This window comes from Artibeus jamaicensis, unplaced genomic scaffold, assembly GCF_021234435.1.
Source record: "Artibeus jamaicensis isolate MK-2021 breed Jamaican fruit bat unplaced genomic scaffold, CSHL_Jam_final contig_1803, whole genome shotgun sequence".
Taxonomy (NCBI): Eukaryota; Metazoa; Chordata; class Mammalia; order Chiroptera; family Phyllostomidae; genus Artibeus; species Artibeus jamaicensis.
In genome coordinates this window covers 482,419-499,796 of record NW_026521356.1, presented here as the reverse complement: position 1 = coordinate 499,796, position 17,378 = coordinate 482,419, and the positions used below count along the sequence as shown (strand labels likewise).

The window sequence follows — 17,378 nt, the reverse complement described above, 5'->3', positions numbered from 1 at the left end:
GTCCACTCTATTGATTTGAGTCCCAGTTTTCTTTCCATCACTGTTGGTTCCCTGTGCATTTTGCTTCATTTCATTTAGTGTAACCTTTATTTTTCCATCCAATTTGCAACCAAAATCAACCAGTTCTGTGAGCATCCTGATCACCAGTGTTTTGACCTGTGCATCTGATAGATTGGCTATGTCTTGGTCACTTAAAAGTATTGGATCTGGAGCTTTTATTTATTCTTCTGTTTGAGCCATAATTTTTTGGTCAGGTCACACTTGTTACATATGAGTGGTAGAGCCTTAGGTGTTCACCAGGGCGGGGCAACCCAGTCTCTGGGTTGTGACATTGTATGTGGGGGCGGGGTGAGAGAGGGAACATTGGTGCTTGCTCTGCTCTCTCTCTTATTTCAGTCCCCTCTGCCACTTCCCACAAGCAAACTGGGCCCCACTGATGTTGGTTTCTGGGTGGATGGGCCTATGTACATTCTAGGACCCTGTAGGTCTCTCCAGTGAATTTTCCTGTGAGGCTGGGAGTATCTCCCAGCACCTTTTCAATCAGTGCTTTTAGGCTTTATTTCCCAGTGCTGGGGCCCTGGGTTACATGGTCCATCTCACTGCCCATTTTTGCCTGGTTTATCTGCACATGAATATGTGACCGAGGTGAGCCAACCGCCCTGCACGCCTCACTGGGTTTGCTCATTTTCTCCCAAGCCCAGGACCTGCCAGCCTTTTCCTGCCATGACCCCTCTCCACTGGCCGCTGACTCCAATTCTCTTTCTGGTCTGGATGAATTGTTAATGGAGTTTCGTACAGTTCAATTTTCTGTCTGTTCTGGTTGCGTTTTTGCTCCTAAATCTTTGCTGTCCTTAATTTTGGTTGTGCAAAGAGGCACAATGTTTCCACCTATACCTCCATCTTGGCCAGAATTCTCTGAATCAGTAGGTCAATTTAAAAAGTATTATCATGTTAGCAATATTAAGTGTTTTAATCCATAAGTGTGATATCGGTTTATTTAGATTTTTAATTTCTTTCAATAGTCTCTTGTAGTTTTCAGTGCACAAGTCTTACACATTCTATTGTTAATTTTATTCCTAAGTATTTTATTCCTTTTCATTCTAATGTAAGTAAAATTATTTTCTTAATTTCATTTTCAGATTGTTCAGTGCTAGTGTATAGAAAAACAATTGGATTTGTGTATATTGACCTGTATTTTTCCATCTTGATGAATTTATTCGTTTTGATATTTTTAAAATATATAGTTTTGGGGTATTCTTCAGGATCTTCTGTATAGAAGACCATGCCATCTGCTAATAGATAGTTTTACTTCTTTTCTAATATAGATAATTTTTATTTCCTTGTCTTGCCTAATCGTCCTAGCTAGAGCCTGCAGTACAATGTTGGATAGAAGGGGCAAGAGTTTACGTCCTTTTCTTGTTTCCGATCTCAAGGGTAAAGCTCTCAGTCTCTCATCATTGAACATGTTAGCTGTAAGATTTTCATAGATGTCCTTTATTAGGTGAAAAAAGTTCCTTTCTATTTCTTGTTTGTTAAGTGTTTTTGTTTATCATGATAAGATGTTGGATTTTTTTCAAATTCTGTTTTTGTATGTCTTGAGATGATCATGTGTTTTTTCTCCTTTAATTCTATATGTATGGTATGTTATGATGATTTATTTCCATTTGTTAAATCAACCCTGGATACCTAGGATAAATCCCATTAACATGGTGTATAACCCTTTTTGTATTTTTGCTGGTTTTAGTTTACTAGTGTTTTGTCGATGATTTTTACATGTGTGTTCATAGCAGTTATTGGTCTGTAGTTTTCTTTTTGTTGTGATGTCTTTGTCTGGTTTGTTATCAGGGTAATAGTGGCCTCATAGAATGAGTTGGAATGTGTTCTCCTCTATCCTCTATTATTTTGGAAGACCTCTTGAAATTTTTATATTAATTATTCTTTAATATTTGATAGAATTCACCAGTGAAAATATCAAGGCCTGAGATTTTCTTTATGGGATTTTTAAAATTATTATTGACTCAATCTCTTTATTGGTATAGTGTTGCATCCGCCGTCACGAGAAACAGAGGTTGAGAGACTTTCAGAATTTTCAAGATGTTACTTTACTGGCCAAGTTTTACCTGCGCAGGGGCGAGCTCTCTGAGTGTCCGAGGACACTATGCTCAGGAGAGCTGCAGATGAGAGCCGCGCCCCGGCGCTTACAGCTATGTCCTTATATAGGGGTATGCAAGCAAGCTTTGAACAGAAGCAGATGTGGCTGTTAGCTATTGGCTAGCTCTAAACAGCTGATTGCCATTGGCTTATTAGGAAAATTGGCGGTTAGCCCTTTTAGGAAGTAAAAATTTCCCTGCTCCTGGTCAGCCTAACTTTAGTTCCTGGTCAGCCTAACTTTATCCGGGGCTCGTTTGGGATTGTCCCTTTTCAACATCTGTTTTGGACCTCAACATATAGGACTATTCAGATTTTTCTCTTTCTTGGGTCACTTTCAGTAGTTCGTGTCTTTCGATGAAGTTGTCCATTTCATCTAAATTAATTTCTTAGCATATGGTTTTTCATGGTATTCCCTTATAATCTTTTATATTTCTCTAAGGTCAGTAGTACTGCCCACCTCTCCTTCATTTTTTATTTTAGTAATTTGATTTTTCTATTTTTTTCTCGACCAGTCTAGCTGTACCTTGTTAACTTAGTTGAGCTTTCTAAAGAACAAACTTTTCATTTCCTTAATGTTCTCTATTGTTTTTCTATTATCATTTTCAACTTCCTTTACTCCCTCTCTAAGCTGTATTATTTCCTTCCTTCTGCTTCATTTGAGTTTAATTTCCACTTCCTTTTTCTAGTTGCTGAAAATGGAAAGTTAGCTAATTGATTTGAGATCTTTCTTCTTTTTAGAATATCGGCATTTTCAGCTTGAAACTTCTTTCTAAACACTGATTTAGCTGCACTCTACAATTTTAGTGTGATGTATTTTTGTTTGAATCCATCTCAAAATATGTTCTAATTTCTCCTGTAATTTTTTCTTTGACCCATTGGCTATTTAAGTGTGTGTTGTTTAATTTCCACATATTTATAAAGTTCCAAATTGTAATATTGTTGGTGATTTCTAATTTAATTCTGCTGTGGTTAGAGAATATATTTTGTGATTTCAAACCTTTTAAATTTATTGAGGCTTGTTTCATGGCCTAGTATATGACTGTCCAGTGCCACATGCACTGCAAAGGAGTCTGTATTCTGCCACTTTGGCAGGGGAGTATTTTATAGATGACGGTTAGGTCTGGATGGTGTATAGTGTTGTTCAAGTGTTCTATTTCATTGTTGGTCTTCTTCCTAGGCATTCTGTCAGCTATTAAAAGTGGAGTATGATGTCTCCAATTAATACTGTTAGTCTCTTTCCCCTTTCATTTCTGTTAGTTTTTGCTTTGTGTAATTTGGGATGTTGTTGTTAGATATCTATGTGTTCATAATTTATATAATTTATAAAAATATAGTATATATATATATGTATATATATTCCCAATGGATTGACCCTTTTATCATTGAGGTATTTTTTTTGTTTCTAACAACAATTTTTATTTTACAATTTATTTTATCTGATATCTGTATAGCCATGCCAGCTGTCCTTTGATCACTGTTTGCATTGTGTATTTCTCCTGTCCTTTACGTTCAATCTATTCATGTCTTTGCTTCTAAAACATGTTTCTTGTAAATATTGTATAGTTGGTTCATGTTCCTTTTCCTATTCTTCCAATCTCTGTTTTTTTTTATTGGAGTGTTCAATACATTTAATGTAATTACTGATCTATGTCTTCCATTTTGCTATTTCTTTTCTGTCTTTTGTAGTTTTTGTTCTTATATTCTTCCATTACTGCCTTTTCTTGTGTTAAATAGATACTTACTATGTGCAGTTTTAATGCCCTCATTGTTTTTTTCTCATTATCGAAATAATTTTTAATGGTTGCCCTGGGGATTTCATTTTGCATCTTAAGAATTTTTGTTCCGTTATAGCTTCATTCCCTTTCCCGCTCATTTTTTGCTATTATTGCCATGTAAATTAGATCTTTAAACATTATAAGCCATCAATACAGTTATAGTTATCACTGTATCCAGTTGCCTTTTAATCAGGGGAACAGTTATAAACAAAATAATACATTAGACTGCCTTTTATATTTACTTATGTAGTAACCTTTTTAGTGTTCTTATTCCTTCATGTGGATTCAAATTGTTGTTTAATGTGCTTTCATTTCAGCCCAATAGATTCCCTTTAGTGTTTTTTACAGGGCAAGTCTGCTACACAGAGTTCCCTCAGCTCTCTTCTAATTTTGCCTTCATATTAGAGGAATAATTTTGCTAACTACATAATTCTTGGTTTATAACCTTTTCCTGCTAGAATAAAAAATCCATATGCATACTTGGAATTGCTTAACTCTCCTTTATTGATAATGAGCAAAACACATAGACCAAAATAAAACTCAGTAAAGATATAAAATATTTGAATAAAACTATCAATCAACTTGACTTAATTGACATTTATGCACTTAATGACTGAAAAATACACATTCTTTTCAAGGACATATTTTATAATATAAGCTGGATCACACTATACAACTCAATAAATTGAAAAATATTGCAGTCATATAGAGTGTGTTCTATGACCACAATGGAATTAAAATTACAAATCAAAAGTAATTATCTAAATATTTAAATCACTGGGAACTAATCAAGGCATTTATTTCCAATAAATCCACAGATCAAAGAAGAAATCATGGGAGAAATTAAAATATATTTTGAACTTAAAAACATCATATGAAATGTTTCAGGATCTAGATAAAGCTGTCCTCCTACAGAAATGTAAGGTTAAAACACTTATATTAGAAAAGTAGAAAGGTCTCCTTTAGGGTAGTATGCAAAGTAAAATAAGTCAGAAAGAGAAAAACAAATACTGTATGATATCACTTATATATGAAATTTTAAAAAGCGGAACTCATGCCTTGGCCAGGTTTCTCAGTAGTTGGAGCATCTTCCTATATACCAAAAGGTTGTGGGTTGGATTACTGGTTCAGGCACAACCTAGGTTGTGAGTTCAGCCCCTGTTGGGCTATGTTCCAGAGGCAACTGATCAAAGTTTCTCTCTCATATCCATCTCTCTCCCTTCCTCTCTCTCTAAAATCAATAAATATATTTTTGGGTGAGGATTCAAAAACAAAAGCCAAACTCAAAGTAACAGAGTGATGGTTACCAAGGGCAGAGGATGGGGTGCAGGGTTGGGGTGGCAGAAAGGGGGAGGTACTGGTCAAAAGGTACAAATTTTCAGTTATAAGATTAAGAAGTTCCGGGGATCTAATATACAGTGTGGTTACTAAAGCTAATAATACCGTGTTATATATGAAGGTTGCTAAGAGCGTAGATCTTAAATGTTCTCACCACAAAAAGAAATTGGCTATGTGTGAGGGGATGGAGGTGTTAGCTAATGCTATGGTGGTAGTCACATTGCAATATTTAAGTGAGATCAGCATGCTGTACACCTTGAACCTCACAATGTTGTATGTTAATTATATCTCATTAAAGCTGGGCGGAGAATAGAAAGTTTTAAAATCAGTACTCTAAGCTTTCCCATTAAGAAGCTTGAAAAGAAGAACAAAATTTAAATGAAAGTATGTTAAAAAAAAGAAATAAAAATGAGTGAAAACCAATGAAATAAAAGACAATACAGAAAACTCACAAAGCTAAAGGTACTCAAAAAATTTATTTGTTTGTGGCCAAGATGGAAGTGTAGGTAGACAGACTGTGCCTCCTCACAAAACCAAAAGAAAAACAACAACAAATTTAAAAACAAAAACCAGCCAGAACTGACAGAAAATTGAACTGTATGGAAGTCCAACAACCAAGGAGTTAAAGAAGAAACATCCATCCGAGTTGGTAGGAGGGGTGGAGATGGGCAGGACTCACGGCAAGGCGGCAGATGGCAAACCCAGCAAGGCAGAGGATTATAGACTGGGTGGTCACACATTCACATGCACATAAACTCAAAGGAACAACTGGGGAACAAGACAGACTGTGCAACCCAGGGTCCCAGCCCAGGAGAATAAAGCCTCAAAACCTCTGACTGAAAAAACCTGTGAGGGTTGCGGTGTCAGGAGAAACTCCCAGCCTCACAGGAGAATTTGTTGGAGAGACCCACAGGGTCCTAGAATGTACACAAGCCCACCCTCACGGGAATCAGCACCAAAGGGCCCAATTTGCTTGTGCGTAGCAAGGAAAGTGACTAAAAACAAGCAGAAAGCAGAGCACGTAGCACTGTTACCTCTCAGACTCCTCCACCACTGACAGTGTCACAACACAGCCACCTTGGTGAACACCTAAGGCCCCTTACTACTTCACTGGCATGCTGAAACCAAAAAAAAAAAAAAAGAAAGAAAAGAAAAGAAGAGAAAAATGGCCCAAATCAAAGAACAGATCAAAGCTCCAGAAAAAAATACAACTAAGCAACAAAGAGATAGCCAACCTTTCAGATGCACAGTTCAAAACACTGGTAATCAGGAAGTTCACAGAACTAGTTGAGTATGGTCGCAAAATAGAGAAAAAAGTGAAGGCTATGCAAAGTGAAATAAAGGGAACCAACAGTGAAGGGAAGGCAACCAGGACACAAATCAATGATTTGGAACAGAAGGAAGAAAGAAGCATGCAATCAGGACTGAATGAAGAAATAAGAATTCAAAAAAAAAGAGGAGAGGCTGAGGAACCTCCAGGACAACTTTAAACATTCCAACATCCAAATCATAGGGGTGCCAGAAGAGAAGAGGAAGAGCAAGAAATTGAAGACTTATTTGAACAAATAATGGAGGAGAACTTCCCCAATCTGGCAAAGGAAATAGACTTCCAGGAAATCCAGGAAGCTCAGAAAGTCCCAGAGAAGTTGGGCCCAAGGAGGCACACACTAAGGCACATCATAATTATATTACCCAAGATTAAAGATAAGGAGAGAATCTTAAAAGCAGCAAGAGAAAAGGAGACCATTACCTACAAAGGAGTGCCCATAAGACTATCAGTTGATTTCTCAAAAGAAACCTTACAGGCAAGAAGGGGCTATAAAGAAGTATTGAAAGTCATGAAAGGCAAGGATCTACATCCAAGATTACTCTATCCAGCAAAGCTCTCATTTAGAATGGAAGGACAGATAAAGTGCTTCCCAGATAAGGTCAAGTTAAAGGAGTTCATCATCACCAAGCCATTGTTATATGAAATGTTAAAGGGACATATCTAAGAAAAAGAAGATAAAAAATATGAACAGTAAAATGACAATAAATTCACAACTATCAACAACTGAACCTAAAAAAAAAAAGTAACAGAAACAAACTAAGTAAACAACTAGAACAGGAACAGAATCACAGAAATGGAGATCACATGAAGGTTTATCAGTGGGGCAGTGGCAGAGGGATAGAGGGGGATAAGGTACAGGGAACTAGTAGCATAAATGATACGTGGAAAATAGACAGGGGGAGGTTAAGAATAGTATAGGAAATATAGAATCCAAGGAACTTATATGTATGACCCATGGACATGAACTAAGGGGGGGGGATGCAGGTGGGAGGGGGTGTGCAGAGCAGAGGAGAATAAAGGTGGGGAATGGGACAACTGTATTAGCATAATCAATAAAATACACTAAAGAGAAATTAGAAGAAAATAATACATGTGTTAAACATTAGCTAGACTGATTAAGAAAAAGAAGAAAACAAATTATATAGGGACATTCCTACAGATCTTTACAGATATTAAAAGAATGTAATATTATGATGCTCTTAATGCCTATTAATTTGACAACTTAGATAAAATGCACAAATTATTGAAGCATACATCTTACCAAAACTAACACAAAAAGAAATTTAAAATTTGGATTATCTCATGTTTATTTTATACAGTTTCTTTCTTTTAGAAAAGAAAAAGCTTGATTTTCTTGATTAACATTCATCTCTTTAATCCATTTAAAATTTTATTTTAGATTACTGTGTGAAGAGAAGGTAAAATATTTTTTCCAAATAGTTATCCCTGTTCCATTTGTTAAATAAACCCACTGATGTAGATGGCTCTTTGTGATAAACACAATGTATCTTACACATTTGGACTATTTCTAAAAACCTATCATCTCTTCACCTCTGAGGCTGCTGCCTTCAGCAGAATTTATAGTGATTCACTAACCTTTAAAGACAAAGGAAATATCCCTGACTGATGTGGCTCAGTGGACTGAAGGATGGTCTGCTAATCAAAGGGTCACCAGTTTGATGCCCAGTCATGGAATATACCTGGGTTGTGGGCCAGGTCCCCAGTAGGGGGTGCTTGAGAGGCAGTCACACACTGATCTTTCCCTCTTCTCCCACACTTTTCATCTATAAAAATAAATAAGTAAAATTTTTTCTTTAAAAAAATGGAATAAAAGATAACACAAAAAATTACCATGTGCTATGAAACAAAATGACAAATTAAACAAAGCTATTTCAGAGAAAGAAATTTAACAATCTTTTACAGAGAAAGAACTACCGTATTTTTCAGACTATAAGACACACTGTCCCCCACCAAATTGGGAGGAATAATGGCTGTTAATGATGCTGTTGGGTTCTGTTTACATTTACATTGGTGAAATATTATGTTATTTATGTTATTAAATATTTTACCAGATTTTATGCTTCAAAATTTTTTTTCTATTTTCCTCCTCTAAAACCTAGCTGTGTCTTATAGTCCAAAAAAAGGTAATCAGAGAACTATAATTTAAAATTAATATAACATTGTCAGAGAGACAAAAGACAATATAGAGAATTTAAAGAAATATATAAGATTGAACTCATTCAGAGTCTCAAATATAATAAATAAGTAAATACCCAACATTAAGATACATTATAATACAAATTTCAAGTAAAAAAATTCTAAAATATTCTACAGAGATCAACAGTCCAGTTTAAATGAACAAAAATGATATTAATATCAGATTTTTCCATCACAACTCTGGAGGTAAGACAATGATGTAATATCTTTACATTTTTTAAGAAAATTAAACTTTTTTAGACATTAGCTTAAAGCATAGAATTTATCACAAGTTTGAAAATAGCAGTTAAGGGAATTAAAACAATTAATTTTTTTCAATTACAATTGATATTCAATATTAATTTATATTAGTTTCAGGTGGGAATTAAACAATTTTGAAACCAAAAATGTTAAGATAAAATATTAGAAGTTATATCTAAGTGTTAGCTCTTAATCCACTTTTATTCTATTGCTAATGTTCTTTAAATGAATTTCTGTACTGGTAGAATAAATTTGTCCAAATGCATTATAGTTGTGTAAGTTCAATAAATAAAGAAATAACTGGGTTCAGCCACTTACAACTGAAAACCAAATAGCTGTAACTTCAACAAGAGTGTTTATATGTATGTGGGTTTTAGTATAAAAATGTCCAAGCATGCACAAAAATAGAGATAATAATACATCTGACCTCTAGGTGCCATATTCAGCTTTATTTATTCTCATTCCCCATTTCGTTTGACAAAAAACACCCCATAGATGGTGCTGTGGTACTTCCTATGGTTGTCTAGATTAGTGTTCAAGGGTCACAACGTGGCATCATTAATGAGGTGTCTGAGATCTTACAACCCATCTAGTTCCACCCAGGTATAAATGCTGAAGGAAGTCTCACAGAATTCCACATGCAAATATGACGGAGGATATTCATCCCCCATTGACCGCAAGGTGGGGAGTGGAGTCAAGACAGCATACCCACCCTGGGTTCTGAGTGATGCTCTGGGGCGGGGAACACCGGCAGTGGAATATGCTGCAGCACTGAAAGGCACTGGGCTGTGGATGTGCACCCGGCCACAAGTGAAGCAAGCACGTGAAAAAGGTACATCACCATTTTTATACAGAAGTGAAAATACGGTCACAGTAACAACACCAGATGTTTTTAAAGATGCACTTAAATTCAATATTAAATGTCAAATGCATTAGAGTGGTTGCCTCAGAGCCATAGGCAAATGGAAAGGGGAATGCGGATAAAAAACATAAATTGAAGAAATAAAGTAAAAGCGCTGCCTCACACAGACAGGCAATGGTCCTGTGGCATGAGCCGAAAGGAAAAGGAAACGGTGCGCTGAATGCTCGGGGCTCTCGGGATGGTGACCTCCTCCCCGGCTGGCGTCCAGAGCGTCCACACTGGCACCACCACGTAGGTGGTTCATGGTAGACACCAGTTCTGAGTAGGCAACGCCCAGGCCTTACTGGATGTTAAACGCTCTAAATATGACTCGGCTGTTTCCTTGTTTTATGAATGTGGCATCCTCTTCTATCCCCTAAAAGATTTATCTTTCACTCGCAGCCAATTATTCTCTTTGTTCAACTTGATTTTCTTTTTTAGTCTATAAATTTCCTCTCGTGCAGAGCAGCAAGCACAACTGGCGCGGATTACCCCATTTTCTTTAAGGAACAAGCATTTGGAGTAATTGTCTTCTGCTCATGTTTTGAACTGCTGAGTCATCTGTTCTCTTATTTATTTATTATGGAATTTATTGGGGTGACATTGATTAATAAAATTATATAGGTTTCAGGTATTCAATTGGACAACACATATGTACTCATCATATTTGTTGCATATGATTTTTATTCCAACGTCTGGAATTCCTCTGTTTCTGGTTTGCCGGTTACAGCCTTTCTTATTTTCAATTTTAGGACTCATTTTTAAGTCCTTACTATCTCATTTTAAGATGTGTGGAGTGGGAGGAGAGGAAGGCTGGTGAGATTTGTCTGCCATCTTGCTTAGTTTCCCCTACACATTTCAGCTCAAGGGCTTGGATTTGGGCCCAAGAGAAAATACATAGGAACTCTTCGGTAGTGCAGTAGCAAGAAAAATGTGAGGAATCGTGGTGTCCCGCTGGGGTGGGGATGAGAGACCATGGGAATCCCCAGAGAGGAACGAGGTCGTGGGAGCGGGAACATGCTGAGCATGCCTTGGACCAAGAGTGGCATCTAGTGACCCAGATGCAGATCGACCTTCGGTGGGTGGTGAGTTTGCGGAAAGTCCAGGGCCCGAGAAGTCGATCTCAGAGTAGCACTCAGGACCTCGATGAAGGGACACCACTGGTGAACTCAGGAGCTGAAGGGTGTCTCCAACAGCCTTGGACCCTGGCCATCCAGCACCAGGCTGTGGTTCTCAATGGTTAGGGTGCCCCCCACCCCCGCCCCAAGCCAGAAGGGCATGGGACAGGGAGAAGAAAGATTCATCCTGGATCCAAGGATGAAGTTAAATGTACCCAGGGGTCCTGGGGCCCAGGCTGGGCAGGTGCAGAAACCGCCATCACTGCTGTCCCCACCATGACGTTTTCACCCTGAGGAGGAAGAGGAGGAAATTAACAAATTGAAGTGCATCCTTTCCTCACCCTCTTTCCCTGCCCTTCCTTCTACTGTGTCCCCGATATCAGGTCCTCTTGTCCCCCTCTCGTCTCCCTTTCACCTACTTGCACCCATGCCCCTTCCTGTCTCCTGAACCTTCTCCCCCAGCTCTCTGCTTTCTCCTCCTGCCCTCCTTCCTCTCAGGACGGAGAAGGAGGCAGAGCCTGCGACGGGGGCTCTGGGAATGCATCTGTCTCTAAGACCTGTTTCTCTTAAATGGGGACAGATAACATCTGAGTGAAAGGCAGAAATTGTGAGGAATTGATGAATAGTTAGATTAGACACTATTTAATGATTGAGAAATATTTAGATTAGACAGTATTTCAATTAGATTTTTCCCACCTCAGGGTTCTCTGGTTCCCTCTTCTTGGTCATCTTTTCTGAGACAGAAACTGTCCCCAGCTCCATGCCCCCACCCCCTTACCAAACCCAGCCCACCCACCCTGTGCCCAGCGCGTGCTCAGGAGGACAGATAGGACTGACAGCACCAGGGCCTTGGCCACCAGGAAACTAGAAGCAGTCCAACCAGGGGACAGAAGGAACTTGATTTCCTGGTGGGAGGAAGGAGAGGGAGAATGGACTTGGGCTGGCTTATCAGCTGCTGCTACGGTGTCCCCGAGCCAGGTCCCTTGTGGTTGGAGCTTGTTTGTATGTATAAGGACCACCCTGAACTGACCGTGCAGGGGCAATGCACACAGGAGAAGGGGACAGGGTTACAGGGGTCTCTGGGCCTCTGAGGAGACCCGGTCGTAGGGAACCCAGGAGGCTTGGATAGGGAAAAAGTCTGGCTCCAAGCACTAATAGGGATCAGAGATCAGTGGAATTGGGGGTGTGGGGGGAGGAGAGTGGAACCAGGGGGTAGGAGGAAACCAACCAGCTTAGAAAAGACAGGGCTGTCATGCCGGACCATCAACAGGAAGCTACCAAGGCCAGAAAAGAAAGGCAGATTTGGGGTGGGAGAAGGCTCCAGAATCAGGGCTAGGAAGACCAGGTGTGGGAGTCACAAAGAGGGCCCTGGGGAGGACTCTCAGGTCCCAGCAGTCAGGAGCCTGGGTCTTTGCCCTGTCTCTGTTCCTACGTGGCAGGGTGACAGTTTGGACCAGCCAGCCCCGTGCAACCTCTGGGCCTCATTTCTGCCCTCTGATGTCTTGGATGGTCCCTAAGATGCTCTGGGAATTCTAAGAGGCTTCTCCTCACACCTGTGGGCTGTCAGGGAGGGAGGAGTGACTGTGACTGTGACTGTCTACACTCTCATTGAAGTTCCTGGGTGCCACGTTCCCAGGGACACCAAGCACTTCACAGTGTCCTCATCTTGCTGGTTGAAAAGGTGTAAACTGGCACTTCATGGTTGTTTTAATGGACATTTCTTTGATTGCTAACAAGTGTGAACATCACTTGGATGCCTTTTGGATTTCCTCTTCTGTAAACTGCCTTTCAAATGCTTTAATCATTCCCACTGGGACACCTGTCTCTCTTGTTGCGTAGTATAGCTCCTTGTATGTTACACATTGTATTATCGTGATAGTTTTAGACATTTTCAGTTAATTTTTCCCAGCCCGTTATCTGCTTACTAACTTTCCCATAGTGTTGCTCACTGAAGAGAATCCTTCAGTCTTGATGGAATCAAATCAACTATTTCTAGCCTTATAACTTGAGCTTTTGAAACTGTTCAAGAAGTCCTTCCTTGCCCTTGCCAGTGTGACTCAGTTGGGTGAAGCAACCAAGAATATTTCTGCCAAGTAGACAAATAGTTGTTGCTAACCCTCCACCACTGGAGTATTAAAATATCAAGACAAATGGCAACTGACAAATCAACGGCAGTAGCTACAAAGAAGTGTATTGAAGGCTTTATGAAAGCATAGCTTTCCCTGGCCTTTCAGTAGTCTGTGGCTGCCATGAAACTGACATTGCCTGACTATTACACCATTATAAAAAGCCCAATGGATTTAAGTACAATTTAGAAGTGCTTAGCACATAAATATTATGTGCAGGCTTCAATATGTATAGGAGACTTCAATACGATGTTCCAAATTGTCATTTATACAACAAGCCTGGAGATGGCATTGTGCTTATGGTGCAAGCTCTAGAGTTGTTTACATGGAAATATTACAGAGGCCACAAGAACAGCAAGTTGTGGGTGGTAAGGGAAGCATGAAGAAGGCGCCCAACAATATATGCACCCTGTTTTCATAGCAGCGTTACTTGCAATAGCAAGATCTGGAAACAGCCCAAGTGCCCATCAGTACATGAGTGAGTAAAAAAACTGTGGTACATTTATACCATGGAATACTACAGAGCTGTAAAAAAGAAGGAACTCTTACCCTTGGCAATAGCATGGATGGATCTGCACAATACTAAGGGAAATAAGCTAGTCAGAGAAAGGCCAGTGCCATATGACCTCATTTATATGTGGAATCTAATGAACAAAATAAACTGATGAACAAAATAAAACCAGAGCCATTGATATATGATCAGACTGACAGATCTCAGAAGGGAGGTGGGGGCTGGAAGAGATTAACCAAAGAACATATGTGCATATATACATATCCATGAACACAGTCAACAATGTCCTGAAGGCCAGAAATGGGGTCGGGGCTGGGTGGAGGGGGGAAAGGGAGGAAAATAGGGGACATCTGTACTAGTCTCAACAATGAAACCAAATTACTTATTTAAATAAAAAGAATGTAGCAGTTTCTTCTCTTAAAGAAAAACAGTCTCCTACAGTATCAGAAAAAGTACTTAAGCAGCAAGTGAATCCCTCTGTATTTCCTGAAATATCCTTTAAGTATGCTTTCTTTAAGTACCCTATTTCTCCTTTAAGTATGGCACGAGGTGCTCCATCCAATGCTTCCTCACCAACGGTGGCCCAGGTTACAAGGGGTGTGAAGAAGGAAGCAGATGCAACAACTCCTACAACTTCAGTAGTGAAAGCAGGGGGTGAATCTCTCCCAGCACTTACAGAAAAAAAAAAAAAAAGCGAAAATGCCACCTATAAAAGAAACTGTGCTGAAGAATGTTTTGCTGCATTCTCAGCAACAATATTAAATTGTAAAGAGTGTGAAAGTAGCCAAACAGTTAAGACACTGTAGTGAGAATCTTAAAGAAATCCTTGCAAAGAAGCACTTTTCATGTGCCTGGCCCTTTATAATCCTCTTCCTGTTAATGCATTGGGAGTCCATAACTGCAACGATGTGATGAAAAATCCAAAGGATCTTGGAACTATCAAGAGAAAAATGGACAACCAAGCCATAAAGACGCATACGAATTTGCTGCAGATGTTAGATTAATGTTCATGAATTGCTACAAATACAATCCTCCAGATCATGAAGTGACAATGGCAAGAATGCTCCAGGGTGTTTTGAAATGCATTTTGCAAAGGTCTCAGGTGAACCTGTACACCTGTACGTAACATCAAAACAGCACAGAAATCCAAGGTAGAGAAAGCAGCAGTGAAGCTTCCCCTGAAGATAACTTTTCCGGTAATTCTGAAAATGAACTAGTTCAGCGAGTTGCAAAGCTTCAGGAGCGGCATAAAGCTGTTCATCAACAACTACAGGCTCTGTCTCAAGTACCTTCCATAAGCTAAAGAAAAAAGAATGAAAAGTCTGGAAGGGAAAAGTAAAATGAAAATGTTAATAACGGAGAGGAAAATCAAAGAAAAAGTTTTAAGCAAATGAAATTGAAGGAAAAGTCTAAGAGCAATCCAGTCAGAGAAAAAGAAACAGCTGTGCTGGCTCTGAAACCCGAGGGTGAACACTGAACCTATGAACTAGAGGAGAACAGGCAGCTAAGTTTGGATATAAACAATCCCTGCAGATAAACCTGGGAAAGGCACTCATATAATACAAGCCAGAGAGCCTTCACTGAGAAATTCCAGCTGTGCTGAAACAGAGATTGACTTTGAAGCACTGAAAGCAACAACAGTAAGAGAACTAGATTATACGTTGCTGCATGTCTAAGAAAAAGACCACTAAAACCTCATGGTAGGAAAATAATGAAGTCCAAAGAAAAGCTTCATTCACAGAGAAAAAGAAAAAGAAAAAGGAGCTGGAAAAGCGATTACTGGATGTCAATAATCAGCTACATTTCAGAAAATGTGAAACAAAATCTGAGGACACTCTGTCGTCCAAGGCTGTTGCTGGGAGTGGTTTCCGAGGGAGCGAAAGCAGCAGCAGCTCCTCAGAGTCTGAAAGTAGCAGCCGTGGTTCAAGTTCTTCTGACAGAGTCAGGGTGGCTGTTTCTTTCAGTACACCTCTGGGTTCGTGTCGTATTGAGACACACTGTGTTTGCTATGTTAATGCACACCCACATTCTTGGTCCAAACTTTCAGGAAAAAAGTTTTTTGTTTTAATTTTTAATTTAATTATTCATTTATTTATATTTAGATACTTGGCCTTTTGTATTATAAATGAATTTTAGCATTTATTTTTTTCCAACCCTATTTTTATTTTTTTATTATTTTTTTTAATTTTTATTTAATTATTTTTTCAAGTACATTTTTTTGTCTATTTCTCCCATCCCAGCCCCCCATGCCCTGTCTCCCCACCTCCCTCCCATTCCCCCCCCAGTCCTCATCCCTGTGTCTTTCATACTTGTTCCTCAAAATCCCTCCCCATTTTTCCCCTTAAATTCCCTTCCCTCTCCCCTCTGTTCACTGCCCACTTGTTCTCTATTTCAGTCTTTGTTTTTATTATGTTTTTAGCATTTATTTTTGAACATATTATAGTACGAGAAATTTTTTGTAACAAATATTTACAAAACACAGGAACAGATACAAGGTATTTCAAGTACTATACACGTACAATGTGCATCCTTATTTTCCCTCAAATATTTGGGGAAAAATGTGCATGATACAAGGTGAAATATGGTATTTTGAAGAAGTGTTTGGTACTTACTCAGAGCGTGTGGTTTGGATGCCACACATTATTTAATTGTATATTGATGATCTCACCATTTTCCTTAAGAGATGCTGGGTAAAATGAAATTTCCTATTATGTATATGTGACTTACAGGCTTGTAATATTGAAAATAATTTTACTAAAGGTGGAATAGCCTCAGTATATAATACCAGGTCCAATCTTAATACCAGGAAATATCAAATAATAAAATGCTGATCTTTATTTTATAAGATAAAAGATCATTTGAGGACATCTTTCACTTTACTCTCCATGACGGCAGATCACTCTAACGTTGCTAAAGCATGTTCTGTTGTGACAATATATTCTCAATCAAATAATCATTTTGAATTAAGAAACCAGTCATCCTAATAATGGTGCAAAGCAGATTTTTTCACTTCTGTATTTTCTTCACTGTAGAATATTATCTTCCATTTACAGAAAATTGTACTTCAAATTCAGATTCTCAGTTATGCTAAGTACCATATGACCTTGTAGAGTTTATTGACAATTGCATCAAACTTAACTCATTTATATTTTCTTAGTGCTTTTTCATGGATGATTACATAGCTGACTAGCAATCTCTGGCCCAAGGATCTGGACTTGACAGTGACATTCCATTGTCGTTCACCAAAAGGCAAATTCAGAATACAGAACACTTTAGTGCCTAAAATTTTGCTTTATTTTACTTTATCTTTATCCTCACCCCAGGACATTTTTTCATTGCTTTCAGAGAAGGAGGAAGGAAGGGGTGAGGCAGGGAGGGAAGGAAGGCAGGAGAGAAGGAAACTTCAATGTGAGAAGAATCACTCTGCTGCCTCCCGTCAGAACCTTGACCAGGGATCAAACGTGCAACCCAGGTACATGCCTGATGGGGAATCCAACTCACAGCATTTTGGTGCACAAGAGAGTTCTCTAACCAACCAGAACCACACTGGCCAGAGCAAATTTTGCTTTATTTTAAATGAGATGCTTGTTTTTCACAAAACTCAAGTTCTCTTTTAAAAGAAATCCCACACAGAATATCGTCACATCAGGTATTCTTAACCATTTATAAGA

At 38.8% G+C, this 17,378-nt stretch overlaps 1 pseudogene; it reads left to right on the top strand.

Moving 5' to 3' along the window:
* The first annotated feature begins 10,917 nt into the window (after window positions 1-10,917).
* LOC119055637 (bromodomain testis-specific protein-like) lies at window positions 10,918-16,897 on the top strand (annotated as a pseudogene).
* Window positions 16,898-17,378: the final 481 nt, after the last annotated feature.